Consider the following 18,264-nt stretch of genomic DNA (forward strand, 5'->3'; position numbering starts at 1 on the left):
CTTGCCACAATTATCCAAAAGAATTACAACCGTTCATTCTGATATTATCACGAAAATGTGGATACGGTATTTAACACCTTAGGTGAGTTATACGTAACCAATGGGTGGCAGGAAGTAATGGTAACGTTGGACAGAGGTCTGCGTCGGTATATGGACGACTGGGGAGTATTTCCAACTGGCCGAGTCCTGGTGGCTGTCGACACCCTAGCGTGGCCGTCGGCGATGCATCGCTCGTGGAAACCCCCTAACGAACCGCATTTACATCTGAAAGGTGCGCCAATTACCCTGGCTGCGTTTTACTTCATCGACGTTGCGCGCGAGTCGCGTGGTTGCACACCCCCATAGCCCGCTATTTCATTCGAGCCGCGATACCCCTCCATTTTCATCAGCTCTCGTTGATACCGTTTTGCTTTCGTTTTCCACTTCTTCTTTCTTTTTTTTCTTTTTTTACAGAGAATTACCCTTGTTGCTCCTTTTTGCGTCAAAATTTTTAGCGAAGAAGACCTTTTGATATGGTTCTGTTCTTAGGGCTTGAGTTAGATATTCTTGATTATTTGGCAATATTTAGGTATTTTTGGTTACACACACGTACGCACATAAGTCAACTTGTAAGCTCACTAATTTAATTCACGAATAGAATCAAGATCATCTACTTGATGCTATACAAAATTGCGTTTCGCTGTACACGTAGGTTCTCTTCTTCTCTTTCTCTTCTCTTACGAGATTCCTGATTGCTGTTGTAGGAAGGTCGTTACGCAATAGCGATGCATCTATATACATACAATATTCGACGGCTTGGTGCTCGGGTTAATTTTGGTTGCCCTAGCCGTGCTTTCTCCGCCATCCTTTGCTTTCAACTGCCTTCTCCAACCCGCAATCCCGTATGTATGGAGGCACACGGCAGCCCACTTTCGCCTTCGTGGCCTTTTTCGTCCTGCCGTGTAATTAAATTCTCTCGCGTCGCCAGATCGTTCGACCGTGTTGCCTAAACGCCGTAATTAAAGCTGCGTGTATAATGATCACAGCCTGACGGCAGACCTTTGCGCTATTTCAACGTGTTCACGTCGTGGAATCGTCTCTGATCAACGACGAAACATTTGAACTTCGTTCGTCTCTATGAAACTCAGTTGGGCACTCAACGAGAAAAAGTGAATTTCTTGAACAAATTTGAATTTTTTAAATCTATACATCCATTTGGTTTCATAATTAGTACGTTTAATTTCATAAGTAATATGTTTGTCAAAGGTTATTCGTGTAAGAAGCGCCAGAAATTAACTGTTACAGTGAAATTAAATCAATTCAACAATCTGGATACATAAATTGTTTACCAGATAAATTGTTATCTTTGCCAGAAATGAACTGCAAGAGAACCGAAACGATCGAACGAATCCTTCCTTATGACTATCTGAAAATATAAATGTTCTATTAATTACTTGCTTAATCAGAAATTGTATCTGTAATGGAAGTAAAAGAATTGAGGCGTGCAAAAGCTTCGACTTTAAAAAAATAAAGAAACAGTTTCTTTCGCCTGATAAATCAGATACCACTTCTTAACTGCGAGAAATGTGCTACGTAAAAACAGGCTTGACCTACTGACACCCGCATCACAACGAAGAAACGATAGACGAGATGTGTGAGGAAAAACGAGTCCGCCTTTCAGCGGTACTTAATGAAGGCGTGAAACGCGAGCGATAAAAATTCAAATAGCAAAGCCTAATGAGTTTCGTGAGCTTTTTTTCGCGCGCAAGAACAGCCGGGTTTCAAACAATCACGCGTCTCCGTGACAGGAAGCTACACTCGCGACTTTTAAAAAGATTCTATTCAGAAACCGAGGCGAAGCTGGCAAATGTCAATGAATCGTTCCCAAATGACGTCATGTCTTAATGCATCTGGCGTGTGACTAATATCAAAAGAATTCTTCCCGAAACCTTATTCCGCGAAATAACGAACAATTTATACGTATATACGTTTTACTCCATCATTCTCTTTCAAACTTCTTCTATATTCTTTAGTTTTTAGTTTATGCATTTTGGTTTATTCGATGACTAGATGGTTATTCAAACGATTCGAAAGTTGTTGCATAAAATTAATACGTTTTACAATATACGATACATATACATACATACATCTGCAAGAAATTGCGAAAAGTCCATTGGCAAGGAAACAATTACATTGGTCATAAGAGGAAACAAATATTTCATGTTTACTATTTAGAGACAACGATATCGCGCCACGTTTCTTTGTCAACAATTTAGCTATTTTTGCGGAACAACAGTCGGGGCCCGGAGGGAGCACTTTGAACTTTGGCACGTCCATAATTTTCGCGGTCGCGCGCCATTCGACCAAAAATGTGTTAGAACCATACATACGACCCTCACGTGCTTTATATTAGGATCGCAGAAAACGAAGCTGCCTTCTTCATCTGTTGCATCAATCGAACTTAAGAAATATTTTTCAGCGAAAATTTATTATATTTTATGGTATATAGTAAGATGGACTTGTTTAAGTCAGGATGATATGCTGGTTGTCTCAAATAATCCCAGCACATGATTATTCTAATTGTTTTATTGGTTTGATATCGTGATGATTTTATTGTCTTTGATATTGTTTTCGTGCTGGGCATGATAAGTACATGATATTTCTCATTCTTTCGTATTAAAGACTAATGGTGTCTTGTAATATAGGTACAGCCAGTTTGATTATTTAGTGGAAAGTTGGAGATTACATTCTAAGATTTCGAAGCTTAGACGACTGAAATAACCCTATTTTGCTATAGCGTGCGCTCGTTTGGATCGAAAATCAAGTTACCGGAAGAACGGTCGGAACTTTCGCCAGCAACGAGTCACGAATCTACACTTTTAGGTGCGTTACACACGCTTTTTGTAGGAAGTGGTGCGCGTGCTTGCGTAACAAGCGTCGGCGGCGAAGAGGGCGATATTAATTTTTGTCGGAACTCTGCCTTTGCGCCGCGTTTCAACGGCTGCTCTTTTGTCGTTCGTTCATTAAACGCTGGAGGAAGGGCCAGAGCATTTTTAATTTACGTTTGCGCGCTAGGAGAGGAGGGGAAATCGACAAACGATGCGCTTTGTGACGCATAGAAACGGTGACCCTGTCTCTCTTCCGTGTTTGTGCTGGGTTACTAATGTCTCGACACGGTCACGCTTCGAATTTCACAGGATAGAAGAATAAAAGCACACTGTGTGTTTCTTTTGACTTGACCCTTCTTTTGACGTTAACCGCACGTAAGGTTCGTGCGAAAATTGAAATTATTCTAACAGAATTAGAATACCAAGGAAAAGGAACAAGGAAAAATGAACTTGTAATCCACGAAATACATATAATACATGTATGTAAGAATTCATTGTTGTGTAGAATGTGAATTCTTATTTATTTATTTTTCGTATAACATTTCCTTTTTATCTTGATTTATACATCATGGAAACACCAAATATAAAGATACGTCTCGTTTCAATTGCATAGGATATCCTATGCTTGTGCATCGAATATAGAATCGATTTCAATCGTTCGTACGATAAAATGAAAAATCAGTAGCGGGAGGATTTGAGGAATCGGTCGTAAATAAACGGCGAAAGGTTTTCGAGCATCATAGTCAACGAGGTATGTACAATAACGAATCCTATAAAGTAAGAGGATTACGCGACGAGATAGGAGAACGGTAGTCCAGGTCTGTCGAGTTCGTGATGCTTTAACCGTTAATTCGACGTGGATTAATTAAAACAGTTCACAGGGGAGAAGAACCCTTCGTACCGGTTGTTGCTGCCGCTCTGAGACAGACAATAACGAAAGTAATATTTCGTCAGCGACGACTAAAACCGCTGTCCCGTACGTATACGTGCACACTTAAACGAGTGTTAAGCTGGCTGGCAGACGTTACAAGGGCTACTTTACCCTCGTCCTGATGAAATTCTCCGCCTGGAAATTATTTCCAAGCTTGAAGGCGAATTAACGAAGCACCTCGACATCGAAAGTACCGGCAAGAGGGTTCCTACAACAGCGAGACCAGTTCCCGACGAGATTTTTCTTATCGACGACGTAAACGTTAAATGCGTTCTCCTTACTGTCCCCGGGGAGAAACTTCTGCGTCGTATCAAAAATATAATTCCGTGCCTTCTCTCTGTATAGAACTCTCTCGCCTCTTGTTACATTCTTCTTTCTTCTATTTTTTCTTCTCTTTTAGACTTCTTTTGCTTCCTTCTTAAGGAAACTCCTGTAACAAAGATTTGCTATACACTCGACTTCTATTTGGTGTTACTCTAACGACATTTTTAAAGAATTTAGGACATTCTGGATTGGATTTACTTAGTTGCTATACATGTCGGTCATTTGCTTTTCAACGTAGGCCTCCGATAGCAAGCAATTCATGACGCGTTATGATATTATTAGTAGTCAACGTGTTAAACCAGTTACAACTAACTTCTCTACGATGATCATTTTGAATAACTCCGTTATGATTCTGAAGGTATCACGAAACGATTCTTATTAAAATGCCTGATATTGGAAAAATGTTATCTCAAACATCAAAAAGTAATTTCACGAATCAAAAATACTTTACCAATACACGAATTTATCAAATTTCCATCGAAGGAAAATTAATCTTCTGTATGCAAATACTTTTTATAAATTTCGTCTATGCGAATAAAGTCGTTATCGATTCGCGCGTAGGTAGGTTTGGTCGATTAATTTACGATCATTACCGTCACTTGGTAGCTGAGTGGAAACTATTTAACAGCGACATCGGGTTTAATTTCTGTCCCCGGTAATCCTGCATTCACGTTAATCCAAGCTTCAGGATGCTGTCCGAACTACGTCGTAATGGGGACACAAGACTAATGTGCCGTTAATTCGGAAATAATTAGCGACCAGTCTTCGTGGGGCAGCTTCACCTGTCTGACACCAGATTGTGACTCCCCTTTAACGTGGCCTAATTTGAACGTGAAACACGAGATAGTTTTCCCGACCAAGCGATTAAAAGTTCGTCTTTCGGACCACGCCTCCGAACTTTATTGCTTGGTAATTTTATATTTGCCTCGTTGAAACTTCTGTTTAATTAATTGATCACAGAGACCTGGTCGAATTTTAAACCGTTAATTATTATTTCCACGATTTTGAAACGTTCGAAGTAGAGTTCATTGACAACAGTTTGATTATCTTATCGATTGTCTTCGTCTTGGGAAGAAAGATTTACTTTCTAAGCCTTAATCGAAGTAATCAGTGTCGAATTTCAAACTTGGCAACTTCCAAATTTATTTTCGATCTGTCTTTATTAACAAATTTCCAGCTTTAACATTAAATTATAGAATGCACGTGATCCAGGAGTGGAAGTTAAGATTGAAGAAAACTCGAAGAGCCATCGAAGTTAAATAGGAAAGGAGGTAGTTCAGTAAGATACAATAATAAAGAGGGAAGGGGAGAGCGTGGGGGATGCTCGTGGAAAATGCACAGAAGAAAACAGTGCTGTACTTAAGTTAATAATGTGGCTTGAAATAGGCCGGAAGCGTAACAGCTTTCCTGAAAATTAGCTTCACTTAAATTCTTTGTACGACTGTACGTTGCTGGCTCTTCCTCGTGAAACGAGGGGCTCAAAGTAAAGCGTAAGTAACTTTTATATGTGCTCACTTCCTTATAAACCGCTAATGAGTTGGCGTCAAGGCTGCTAATTGCTGGAAACGAGAGAAAATGTTGTCCAAAGAGTCTTCCACTCCTTTTAAATAATCTGCAAAGACTCTACCAGTTTTTTCTTGTAAAACGCGTCGTTTCCCCCTTGATGAATGACTTCTGTTGACGCACGTACACATTTATCAACCTCAAGTACCTACAAAATGGCTGAAATAAAGTAACATATTTAGAAAATAAAACGGATATGTTCGAAAATTAATTGGTTTAACTCCGGGTACAGTTTTCTTCATGCAAAAGCATAACAATATCCGCCACTTCTCATAAAAATAAAACAAAAGAAACGAAGAAAATATTCTGCAAAGAACAAATACTCATAAATCAATTACCACAATTACCTGCAACAATCTCCTCCACTCTCCTAGAAAATCTTCTTCTTATCTTCCTCCATATTCCGCACTGATTGAATCAGAATCAGGTTATCGCAGTATGTCAAGCAGGATTCTTCCAATTCAGTGGTCGGTCGTAACAGAAACCGAGGCGCATTATCGTCGCGCGAAGGACCTATTACCGGCCTCATTACTTTTCCATCCTCGTGTTCCTCTTTATACCCGGTTATCCTCCTTTCAACCGCGGTCCAGCAATACTAATATCCAAGCCAAGTGTTTTCGGAAGCATAGCTGGATCAGCAGTATCATTTCGCTCGAGGGTTATTGGCAAGAGCCAATACTAGTCTCGTTCTTCGTTCGACAATTTTGCAATGAGAAGACAGCTGCTCATAGGCCACGACTTTACAAGCTTTTGTAAAAGTGGGATTTTCCATAAGCATCGGACGTATGCTTTCGACTAGATATATAGAATACAGTGTCCGTATTTCTGTAAGAGTGAAATGTGTACGTATGTAGAAAATTATGTTTTTAGATAGTCGCTTGTTGCTTTATCGGCTATTTATTTTATATGAAATTGTTATAATTTTTCAGTTTCATTTCATCGCGTGCTTCTGTCTATCGCATCTCACTGTTCGATGAATAGCGTATGAATTTAATGTATTCGCTGAGAAAGATGAAAGAAGAACAAAAATGGCGCCATTAAATACACACGTAGGACAGCGAAAATTAAACACGAATCTTTCATAAAATTTGAAAAAAATTGGTTTATCCTAAGAAATCAGCCGATTTTGTAGGAAATCTAATCTCAAGTTGCTCGTAGCTTATGGGAAGCCGCCATTATCGAACAATGCGACTCGATACCAATCGTTTTACCCTCTGTTAGAGGTCCAGATGCTTCAATAGGAACTAGTATTGTACGATTGGACAATCCTGCTATGGGACGATCAATTTTGATAATAGACCCGCAGTCGGAATATTCCGCAGGAGACCGATTTTCCGAAAAATTGACGCGGGTCAGATAATGTGACCCGTCGACTGCTTTCAGTGGCCCGATCGAAACGACACGCGGCAAAAATCTGAAAATTTCTAGATAAAAGTAATGGTCGAGCGAATGGAGCGATTTTTATTTCGCTGCAATTTATGGGCACGTGGTATAGCTATTTTCAATGGTGATACGTTGTTTGTGTTGATAGCAGTGGATATAGTGACTCAGTATTTGAATATTTAGTATAGAAAACATACGCTGACACGATAAAATGCGGAACAATCATAATAACGAGAATACTAAAAACGAGATTTAGAGTTTTAAATATAATATTATTTCTTGTTCTCCTATTATTGAGCTAATTTCAATCTCATTGACTGAAGAGATTATTTTGCAGTACGTTATTATTTTGTTTCAGAACTTATCTTCATTTTGATTTATAACCATGGTGTTAATTTGTCCTCTTCTTTTTTAAATTAACGTTCCTCATTTTCTCAATTCAGAATGAAGGTAAAACGTAAGGTAACAAAATTAAAAAATCATCGACCGCAAGATCAATTCCAAGTTGCCACTGCCACGAACAGAGATGGACGTTCCTCAGCAAACTTAGGCCAGTGTAATTATCGTTAATTGATCAATCCGCTGAAAATGTGGGGTCCGCGAATTTTTTAGACGACTCTGTTCACCCTCTGGGGAAGATTCCCTTCGGAAATTCCGAACGAAGGGAATCGGATATGCGGTTGGTAGTTTTGATCGAAGGGTTAGCTTCTTCCCTCTTGTTCCCCTTATATTTCCCGATCCTTGAGAAGCAACTGTTAATCTCCTGCAGTGCTTTGCCCTCCAGATTGATGCCTTTTAATTTGTCCTCCTGTTAAATTAAAATCGACTTAGCCTTTTCCGTCTACCAGCGATGGCCTCAAATACGTTGCAAACAGATGAAAACATTGACAAATTACAAGCGTTACAACTCGTAATACATTTAAATGTTTTAATATATTTAGATATTATCACTAATCCCTTGAGAATGAAAATAGATGTACAATATATACTTTACAAGATATGGTAGTAGTAGTTCATGAAGGTAGAGAATTAAGATAATTAATTATATTAAAGAAAATCTATTCCCGTCTGTGCTTATTAAGTGGTTAAGAAATATTTTTTAATTATGAATTAAAATATTCGTGTTTTTAATAGAAATATTTTCTATGATGTATCAATAGAATTCTAGGATCCATTTATGAGAAAATGTGTTTCTTTTTTTAAACCTTAGGTAACATGAAACATTTTTAAAATCAATGGTACATCTTGGACGTGGATATTGTGTCATGGTCGGTAACGAAGATTCTACCGTACATATTGAATTTGATCCTATCACTATCAACCACACTCCCTTCGTTGTGTCTCCTCTCGTTTCTTCCATCAGTTTCTGGCTCATAGTCCCCTTTTCTCGGGCATGGCTACATAATTTGCGTTCTGATTCGCCAACAGAAAAACACTCTCTTTATGTGATAGGATGCACGCAATCCGTGTTCAATGCGCTTTGATCCAGCCTGATTTTGATTCTCCTGACAGGTGGTGTGTCTCCTCCATTCGCGTGATGAGTCTCGTTTCACTTTATCACCCTTCATCGTAGAACGCAGACGAGCCATAGAGTAGTTACTATTATTCGTACAACGCTTTTATGTCGGCTGCTTTAGCGGTTACGGTGTTTTTAACGAGGAACAATAACCATGAGCAAAATAAGAGGATCGGGGAGCAATGGTTCCCGTTTAAAAGCGCCGCTTTTACAAAGGATTCCATTAAATCGAACGCTTAAAACGCTTAAGCAATTTTCCGTATTCCCTTTTGTCTTGAGTCGCGCATATAAATTAAGCATGAAATAAAACTTGCTATGTATATACAGCTGTTTATGAATATACAGATACTTTCGTCGATTCGTAGTAACAGTGTGTGTATTTTATCAAAGTGTGAAAATTCACGATGAAATAGTGCCTACTTGGGAGGAATACTTGTTACCTTTTTATAGACATCAGTCTATAAATCGAAGTTCATTATTTAAAGATGTAGCAATAGTATATTTGATTATTTACCATATATAGTATGACAGATATAGGTTTACTATGAATATAATTATCATAGTACAAGAAATGTATTTTTAAATCCCATAATATAGAAAAAAAAGAAAAATAGAAACCAAAGAATAAAAATTTCCTCACTTGTACTCTCACCATAATGTTTCTCGAAATTTTCAAATTTCCTAATATCCATATTATATAAAGAAAAGTGACCGCCAAATTTCCTATACAGAAACAAAAGATTGATGTCGGAACTGCTGATTATGGGAGCAAATTAGGAGTCGCAGATACACGTGTATGAATAAGCTTAGGTTCGTAGCGACTCGTTTGAATGCGTCTGTCCAGCGTCCACCAAAAGGGCAATAGTTCTGTCGGTCTGGCAACGACAATAGCATGCATTAACCTTTGTGCAGTTGTAACTGCACTTGCGAGATAGTGCCTCGCCCTTGTCGGGGGTGAGGAAAGGGTCGCCCCAGCAGACTGGAGTTCTCTTGGCATTTACAACCATTTCGCGTAATCTCAACGAATACATTCACTGGACAGTGGGCCGGTGTTAAGTGGACGAACCAATTATTGCGCTGTCTGGCCTTCATCCGTCGTACGTCGAATGGCACGTCGATATTTTGCAATCAAATCGAATCTAACTTCGAAGATACGTTTCATTTAGATCGATTTTTACCAATATGCCAAGTTGCTTGTTATTGTAAGGATAACGATTTAAAGATTTTTAATGTATTTATCGATATTAAAATATGGCAACTTGTCAATATAAATATCTTTGCTTATAATTTGATTTAATTTCATCGCTTACTGTTTTGTTTGTCTTCTTAAATCCCTGTTAATGGAGTTGCAGCATACGAACAAAGTGCCGTTTGCGTGCGTCTCGTTAAGCATAAAACGATCATTGTCGCTTTAAGCTGTCGGTATATCACGACAAAGCGATATCTTGGGGTGGTAGGTTTGTTTCCTAGAATTATCACATCATTTTCACCGCCTGTACATCAAAAGCTTCCGCGTTACAAGCTGTAGGTCTCCCTGTTCCTTGGCTCGGCTCTCAGCCGGGTTGTCGACGTGATCTAAGGACGAAACGCAATTACCGACATAATCGCCGAGGTTTCTCCTTGAACACGCTGGTACCGAGGTTTCTGATTCTGATTTTTAGCGATCGCGAGACGATGTCAAAGCGTACCCCTATTTACCCTCTTTGGTCCGTGATATTCCGGTTCATCGGATCCACTAGTTAATAGATAAGACGCATTTCTCTTACAGACACCCGCACCTCTCCAGAACTCAAATTCAAATTATTTGTCCCGTTTCTACATTTATTAACGTTTGACTCACAACGATAATTATCTAAATAGAACATTCTATTTTTCGTGAATGTTTAACACAGTTGGACAATTTCTTGTATTTTATATAGCTATTAATATAGATATAGAGTTTTACTATATATCATAAAATTGTACAGTGTACTGAAGAAATTCGAAATCATTTTATATCGACATGTAGGTATCAATGCATTTGCGTGAAAGTGTTTTTAGTTTTTTTTTTTAAATAACTTTTTTATTATATCGAAAAATTGCACTAAGTATAGTAAGTTTCTTGATTTAAAATATTTTTAATTCGTAATTTCCCTTCATGAATATTTGTTCTAGTATATTTAATGGATTTGAAACGGTTATGATTACACGGTTGATTTTTCTTTCCCGAAAATTTCAATCTTATTATAATTAACGGTTAAACTCGCGATTATAGTAAACGAGAATTTAATCTGTTTCTGGGAACAAGCGAAGAGAGAAGATTTTTGGAGAACCTCCTCTACCAAACCGCTGATGATTCGCAATTAACTTACATGAAAGCTGTTCAACGCTAATTAATAAGTACGTCAAGAGCTTATGGTTCTCCCTACAATTAGGTTATTTTCAAGTTTCCGAGTTTCTGAAATTAACGATCACAAAATTCAATTTCTGACATATCGGTGAATGCCTATCGAACTTCAACCAACTATATTCAATCCTTGATGAATTTACATCTTGCTAAGGTAACTTATATCGTTCTCTACACTCTCCTAACCCAGTTCTGTAACATTCCTTATTTTGCGTGTATTGTAACATAATAATGATTTAACACACCTGTTGAATTATATTGTGGAAATTCAAATGTTTATGAGAAATTTATGAAGATATTTCTATAAGGGAGGTATAATATAAAATTAAATATAAATTATTCAATATATCGATATATTTCAAAAACAAACTGAAAAGATATGAATTTTTAACTCCAGCAAAAGTGCTAGAATGAAATTATCAATATATTCATTTTGTTGATACAAGATATTAACGTAATATTAGATCTGTTGTTTTAATGATTTTAGAAATAACAGGTATATTTATACATCTTCACCTAACACTTGTACTTTTTTTCTTCTTAATAAAAGTATAGTAGACTGTGTCATCTTCTAAAAATTCGCAGTCTAGTGATTATTTATAGGGAATAATGTAAATGTCGGAGGCGGTAGTATTTAGAATCGTCGAATTTAGTATTTCGAAATTTAGAAGAATCGATGGTGTGCAGAATGTGTGAGAAAAATATCGAGCCCTCAACGGGAGAATTCGCTCCCCATATGGAAACATTAAGTGCTGGCTCTTGTACAGGACTTGTTCGTTAGGTGACCGTGGTGCGATCCTGGGGTTGCTAAGCACATTATGCTAACCCTGTGACAGCAGACGATGCATTAGCCCTGGGATTCGGAGTTAAAGCGAAACGAAAAGTAATGTATGTAAGGCCGTTTGTCAAGATTCCGAAATAAATTGTTTTGCTTTGTTTAAACTTACTTGATAAAGGTTCCGGCTTAAACGCTGTCAGTGATTAATCCCCCTGTATACCGCGAAATTTCCGAATTTTTCACGTTACGAAATCCATTTTTTAATATTTATTAAACTCTGTTTAACCTGCTTTTATAACAGTAAAAGGAAAAAAAGATTGAAATTTATTTGTTTAATAAATTAGGAATTTTTAAAATTTATTCAGGTAGTTGGCGAAGAGTGATTAAAAAATGTAGGAATTTATTTAATATGTTTCTTTAACTTATATAAACTGATTTTATATATGTTTAAGTAAATAGGTAAAGTACGATCAACAAATAAAGTATGTCATTTGTTTGTATAATTTTAATTATTAGAAAAGATTTGTTATCATATAAAAAAAAAACCCCCGATGAAATGGAACGAAGAAGAAGTGCAAGTGGAATAAAAAGATTGAAAGGACGTACGTCGATAGGATTACATCATGAAATAAATATAAGGGATGCAGATGTAACGTAGCAGAAAGTCTATTTGAGCTCGAGTCTATGATTATAGACAGGCTTCCTGATAAATTCATGAGATGCTCATTAAATCCCTTTATATTCTCTTTGCTAGTCCCTTTCTGTCATCGACTTATGGAACAATGCTTCGAGCGCTGATTCTATTCAATGGAATCAAATTGTCAGATAGAAACTTTACTTAATTACGTTTCAACTTCTATCACGATTTGCTTTTCATTATTATGATAATTACACGTTAAATGCAAGTGTAATTACAACATAATCTCTCGTAAATACGCACTTTTTATGTTAATACGTAAATAAAGACACGATAAATTAAGGAATTAGAATTAACTCCTGTTCAATGGTGAACAGTTTTTGAAAATGAAAATAACCAAATTTGTCGAAAGTGTGATTCAAAATTAAAAAATTTACTTTTCGAATTTTCATTTCATTAAAGATCAATATATAGATACAAAAATGCGTAACAGATAATTGTTGAAACGGTTAGAAACAAAAAAGAAAAATACGTAGAAGTTCGAGTATATCGAATCTGATCGACTACTCAGTCATATTCCAGTAGTATTGAATTACTAGTAAGAGAAAGTAAGCAATCAAGCTTTAAATTAACGCAACCCGCGACTGAAAGCATCGAATTTAACGCTCTAGATTTCGATAGTCAAACGTACCTTTGACATCAAGATCCCGTTAAATTGATCTGATCCACCATACATTAATTACATGCTGGGTCCTGACAATTAAACGGTCCCAGAGTTCATTAACTAAATGGATCAACTTCAAGGCCCCATTCCGCGAACCGAATGATTCACAAACTCTATGGTTAAAATCATTTTATATCAGGCCTTTTATGTTAGCCATCAAGTGCACGATCTTTCTCTTTATATCGTAATAATATTCTTTGAAATTACCAATTTATGTGTTAGAGATTCGCAAAGTAAATTTAAGAAATCTTAAAGTACTATTTAAAATTTCTTTCGTATTCTTTTATTTCTGAAACGCAAGGACGTTTTTCTATATAGGGAGCATCGTAATTAACATGGTGATAGCATAATAACACGACAACATATTTTGAATCGTTCAAGCTATTTTTCTATGAATTTGACGTATATGAATCGACAATTTTAAAAGTTCTCGTTTTATATCTTGGAAAGATCGTACGTTTAGGTCTTAAGTTTCTTTTCTTATCAAAGTTAAATTATTCCAAACAAAAGTTTATCATTCTAAACCAAAAATGATAATACAGATTGAATAAATAGAATAAATTTTTTCAATTATTTTCTATCATCTATATAATGATGTGATGTAATGAATATGAATAAAGATCGTGTATTTAACGGTAAGCTAATATCTCTGTAACAAACAGGATCTAGAATCGACGATTCAATGCCAGAGACACGAGCTGATGACAATCACCTCTGAATAAATCGCGCGGTCGAAGGCAGTAGAAGAGAGTTTTCAGAGTCACGCGTCGCGGAAGGCTGGTGAGGATTCCGGAATGGTTTACGGGAGGATCGATTGGGAGGAGGAACGATAGAGAGAAGGTAAGACAAACTTTCGCCCGGCTTGGGGTGCACGTTTCTTCCTTCTCCCATGCTTCGCCCGCTTTGTTCGCTCAGAACCGATCCACCTTCAGCGCCGTAGTCGTCGTCTGGGCGCGTTTCGCAGTTGAGCGGCGCGCCGCTCTAAGGAAACTGATATTGCCGGCAATATCCAGTTGTTTGCATTGATTCGGGCTGTCTGAGAATCCCGAAGAGCTATTTCTATCTCTGGCTCGGTCTATGCCTGCTTTCGAGGCTTCGCCAGCAAAAATTCAGCCCTTTCTCTACGCGCCTATTCCAACTTTTTCTTCTTCTTTCCTTTTCGAGCACGTAGATTATTGGAAGAACTACCGACAAAAATTTTCGCAATTCCAAACTCGTTTTCGTTCAACGTGTCTTTGTCTTGTCTTGTTTCTTCTTGTAGTTGTTGACGTCTTTGCGTGGCGCACGGTGGCCTAGAAATTGAAATTTCATGGCTGATTCTGAAGTTCAAAAACAATTTGTTTCTTCCATTGATTTTATTTTCAAACTTATTTTATCGTAAATTTTGTTACTTCATTTGCATCTTGTCACTGTACCAATCACATAAAGCAGTTAAATAAGTTATACGTTTTTTTTAGTCATTGTATGTAATGTTAGTTTGGTTTTCGATTAAAAGCAGGGGATAATAGATGATATCATATCGTAAAGATCGTAACCGTGACGTTGGAGAGCGAGGGATCTTAACTTTCCACCGAACGGCACTCGATAATTCATGGTAAGAAGGCTTAAGTCGTGCATCCACGCGAGAGTACGAGAGTGGCGCCGGGACGCGTTCAGACGCTGTCGTCTAACAGGTGCCGATGGATATATCATCCGAATGGTGGGGTAGTTTGCATTGGGATACCCCTTGTCGTTCCTATAGGATGGTGACGTCAGCCGGTGATAGATCGTCTGAATTTTAGGCACCCTACTACGTTCCTACCACGTTCCTAGATGCGCAACCAGCTTCCATGAATATTTTTTCCTACCATCAAACTAGTTACACCTTTCCTATAATATAAAATTAATACCCTGCGTCACTCTTTCTCCTTATAATCGGTTGTAACGTAATTTAAAATACTCTATTTCTCACTATACGTAATAAAAAAAAACTATTTGTTGGAAATAATTATAGGAAATTCGAAGGTACAAGACTGCACAGAATGCGCATTAAATGCAAAAATATATAAAATATGCAAAATAGAATAGTCATGGTAATATTTAATAAATAAATTACTATTTAGGTTTATTTAAAAATATTTATGAAATATTGAATTGCATAAATATCACAGTTTAGGAATAATTAATTCCAATATTCAATATTTCAATATTGAAGTAGCGAAATAATTGGTAAAAGTTGCTTAAATATGATGTTCGAAGATCTAAATGAAATAACTCATTGCTATTCTATTGACATTATATTTATTTACACGCGTCGTTTTGGTCGCACTACGGTATATTCGAAGCTTGGCTTTGCTAGAGTCACAGCTGATGTCCATTTAAATCAAATTGCGTGTCGCTCGATGCGTTTGTTTACACGTGTTCAGTTTCCTTTGGATCTTTATGTAAACTAGTCTCGAATGACGGTTGAGTCCGCTAGGAATAATTTCTCGTTCAACTGGGAAACGATAAATTTCGACTAGGTTAGGGCAAAGGGGCCCACACTGCTGATGTCCTGCAAGTCAGGAAACACGGTTATTTACGGAGCTCTGTTGCAACAGCAACAGACAGTGTATCGTGGCCGTTTCCCCTCAATTGGGTTAAGCCTAAACCCCGGTTCGCATGATGGTCAGGTTCAGACTTCTCGTGTTCTGAGCGCATCACGGGCTTACGTTTCCTTTGACTATGTATCAGTTTTGCCTGCATTTCCGTTCGGACGATACACAGCTCCTGGACGTTGTTTCCGTAAGAAGTCTGCCAGATCGATTGTGAGAAACTAGCTGTTTTTTTTAACCGTAATTGAATAACAGCGAAATTAATGCGTACGTATCTGGATAACGCACATTGCTCATTTGTTGCAACAACGAGTTAAATAAAAATTTACAGTTTTTGAGCCATCTTACGGGTTATAACATTGTTGCAGGAAATGAGCTATAGTTGGTTTGTTGATCGAGTTGGAATTCCATTGGAATTCGAAATTACATTAGAGTAGATATTAAACAGGAAAAGGCATACCATCATTTTATATATGTACAAAAATTCGAACTTTGGCGTTAGATTTTAACGTTCTTTCGTACACTTGGTGCAAAATAAATTGGTTCGTTAAAATTCTGTTATATAAATATAATGGTGTCGAGGCGTATGTTTCCATTGAACGTGTAAAATACAATAAATTACGCCTATAAATAACAGGTCCACGCGAGAAACTATACCGCACAGTGTTGCGTAGAAACATAAATTCACTCGGTCCGATCCGCAAAGTGCTGAAATTTACGGTGAAAGATTTATTAAATCGTTGCCGGAAAGATGAAATATCGTTTATTAATTTATTACTGTATAAAATAATTAAAAAAGAAAATAGAAATATGACGCAGATAAATCACCTTCCGTCAATGTTATTCGTATTTCTCGCTTGTCTTTTTAATACATCTCTCCATGTAGTACCACTCTGTAGAGTAAAACACGATAATATCTATAATAATTTTTATCTGATTCAATGTTAATCGTGGTTGTTACGTTCTTTCGAATGTTCTATTGATTTGACAAAGTTGACTAACATTGTGAGAATTGTGTCAGATTTATGAAAGAAATTCAAATGTTACTATTAGAGGACGATTGTATGTCATCACGATGAATAAAAAATAAGAAAAGTTTGATTGATTACAAGATGAAGAGTATTCAAGGGTTGGTTTCATCACGTTTGAGAATGGTTACACGTCATTAACCACCCTTTTAGTGGATTTCATAGTATATAAGCTGAGGGTCATAATAAATGGCGCCAACTGGATGTCTGGCGTGTCAAATTTGTGATTGATCTGGTCTGCTTCAATCCACTATGTTTCTTTTAAAAATTGCACTAGAATTATTACATATTGCTGTGTCACTATATTCAAGAAAATGAAATTTTCGAAATTCTATTTCGTTTTTAATACGTTACGTAAAACATTCTTATCTATGAAGCTTAGGACAGAATAGAACTTTGTATGAAAACTAGCAGTTTAAACTTTAATAAGAATTGATTTTATTATATCAATATTATTTTTAAACGTTTAAATGCTAAGCATGACGTTAAAAATTAAATACTTGACTATTAAAAATTATTCGTTTCTTCAAATGGAAATGAAATTAATAAAACATTAAATGGTATAAAACAATTGAATTAATTCCGTAAAATCCATGACCAACTTAATTTCTTACGATATTCATCCATAAATCATTAGTTACGTACAAATCTCGATACTTCTCAAACAATACAAATGATTCTAATTATAATTTCAATATTATAAATATAATTTCAATCCAAAGTTTTAAACGAAAATATAAAATAAACACCCAATTTGTAATTTATATTCGTCATTGTCGTTTTCCGATGAAAATTTACAACGTTCGAATCGTACTGAATAAATTACGGAAGAAAAAGGGTATTTCTACTGGAAAAACCGTATCTGCAACGAATTTCAGCAGGAACTAACGTATGGTCGTCACACAATCGACGGTTGGTTAACGCACGTGATCCATCTTGAATAATTAAGCAGCGTGGCCGCGTTGATAAAAGTATTCCATTATGCGAGTTGTCCGCCATTCCACGTTGAATCTCTTCCATGGTAATGGCAGTTCCTCGTTACGAGGTTTATTCCAAATGCACTGATCGATCTGCGGTGCTTCAGATACTATAGTAAAGTCTTATAGTGCTACTGGATGAACCGTATGTAATTTAACACGTAATTAAGAATGTACTGTAGCAAAATAAATAACCTGAAACTTTTATGCTCTCCATAATTTTACTTTCGTTTAATGCTTTTGTGCTTAATCATTGAAGTTTGGTATTCTTACTTGATATAATATGTAATATATAAAAGCGAAAACGACCAATTTTACTTTTTGCTAATTTCTCAATTACATTGCTAAGATGATATAATATATATAATATAATATAATATCCAATTTTTATGTTTGATTTCCATAAGTTTATTTACAGCAAGGAAATGAGACGAATGTCAAAGCGAATTAAAAAAATAATGATAATTTAATTTTAAAAGCAAACGAATAAAATAATTTCAAAACTAGTAGTCCGCTTATAGCTATCACAGCTCTATTGCCGATTATCTGAAAATCTCTTAAGGATGCTTCGCATTGG

General features: G+C 36.6%; 1 long non-coding RNA gene across 5 annotated transcripts in view; it reads right to left on the minus strand.

Annotated features, from left to right (window-relative positions):
* Nucleotides 1-3,352: 3,352 nt before the first annotated feature.
* Nucleotides 3,353-18,264, minus strand: part of LOC117151318 — a 53,492-nt gene continuing 38,580 nt past the window's right edge. Inside the window, exons 2-5 of one of the 5 annotated variants that reach the window (XR_004461140.1) lie at nucleotides 6,033-7,876; nucleotides 5,750-5,844; nucleotides 4,716-5,681; nucleotides 3,353-4,228 (exon numbers count right to left, since the gene is read on the minus strand). This is a non-coding gene — a long non-coding RNA (uncharacterized LOC117151318). Of the gene's footprint in view, nucleotides 4,229-4,715; nucleotides 5,845-6,032; nucleotides 7,877-18,264 lie in introns of all 5 variants that reach the window. The other 4 variants (XR_004461139.1, XR_004461138.1, XR_004461137.1 and 1 more) reach the window with 4 other exon arrangements.

Source organism: Bombus impatiens, unplaced genomic scaffold (assembly GCF_000188095.3).
Source record: "Bombus impatiens unplaced genomic scaffold, BIMP_2.2 scf_0142, whole genome shotgun sequence".
Lineage (NCBI taxonomy): Eukaryota > Metazoa > Arthropoda > Insecta > Hymenoptera > Apidae > Bombus > Bombus impatiens.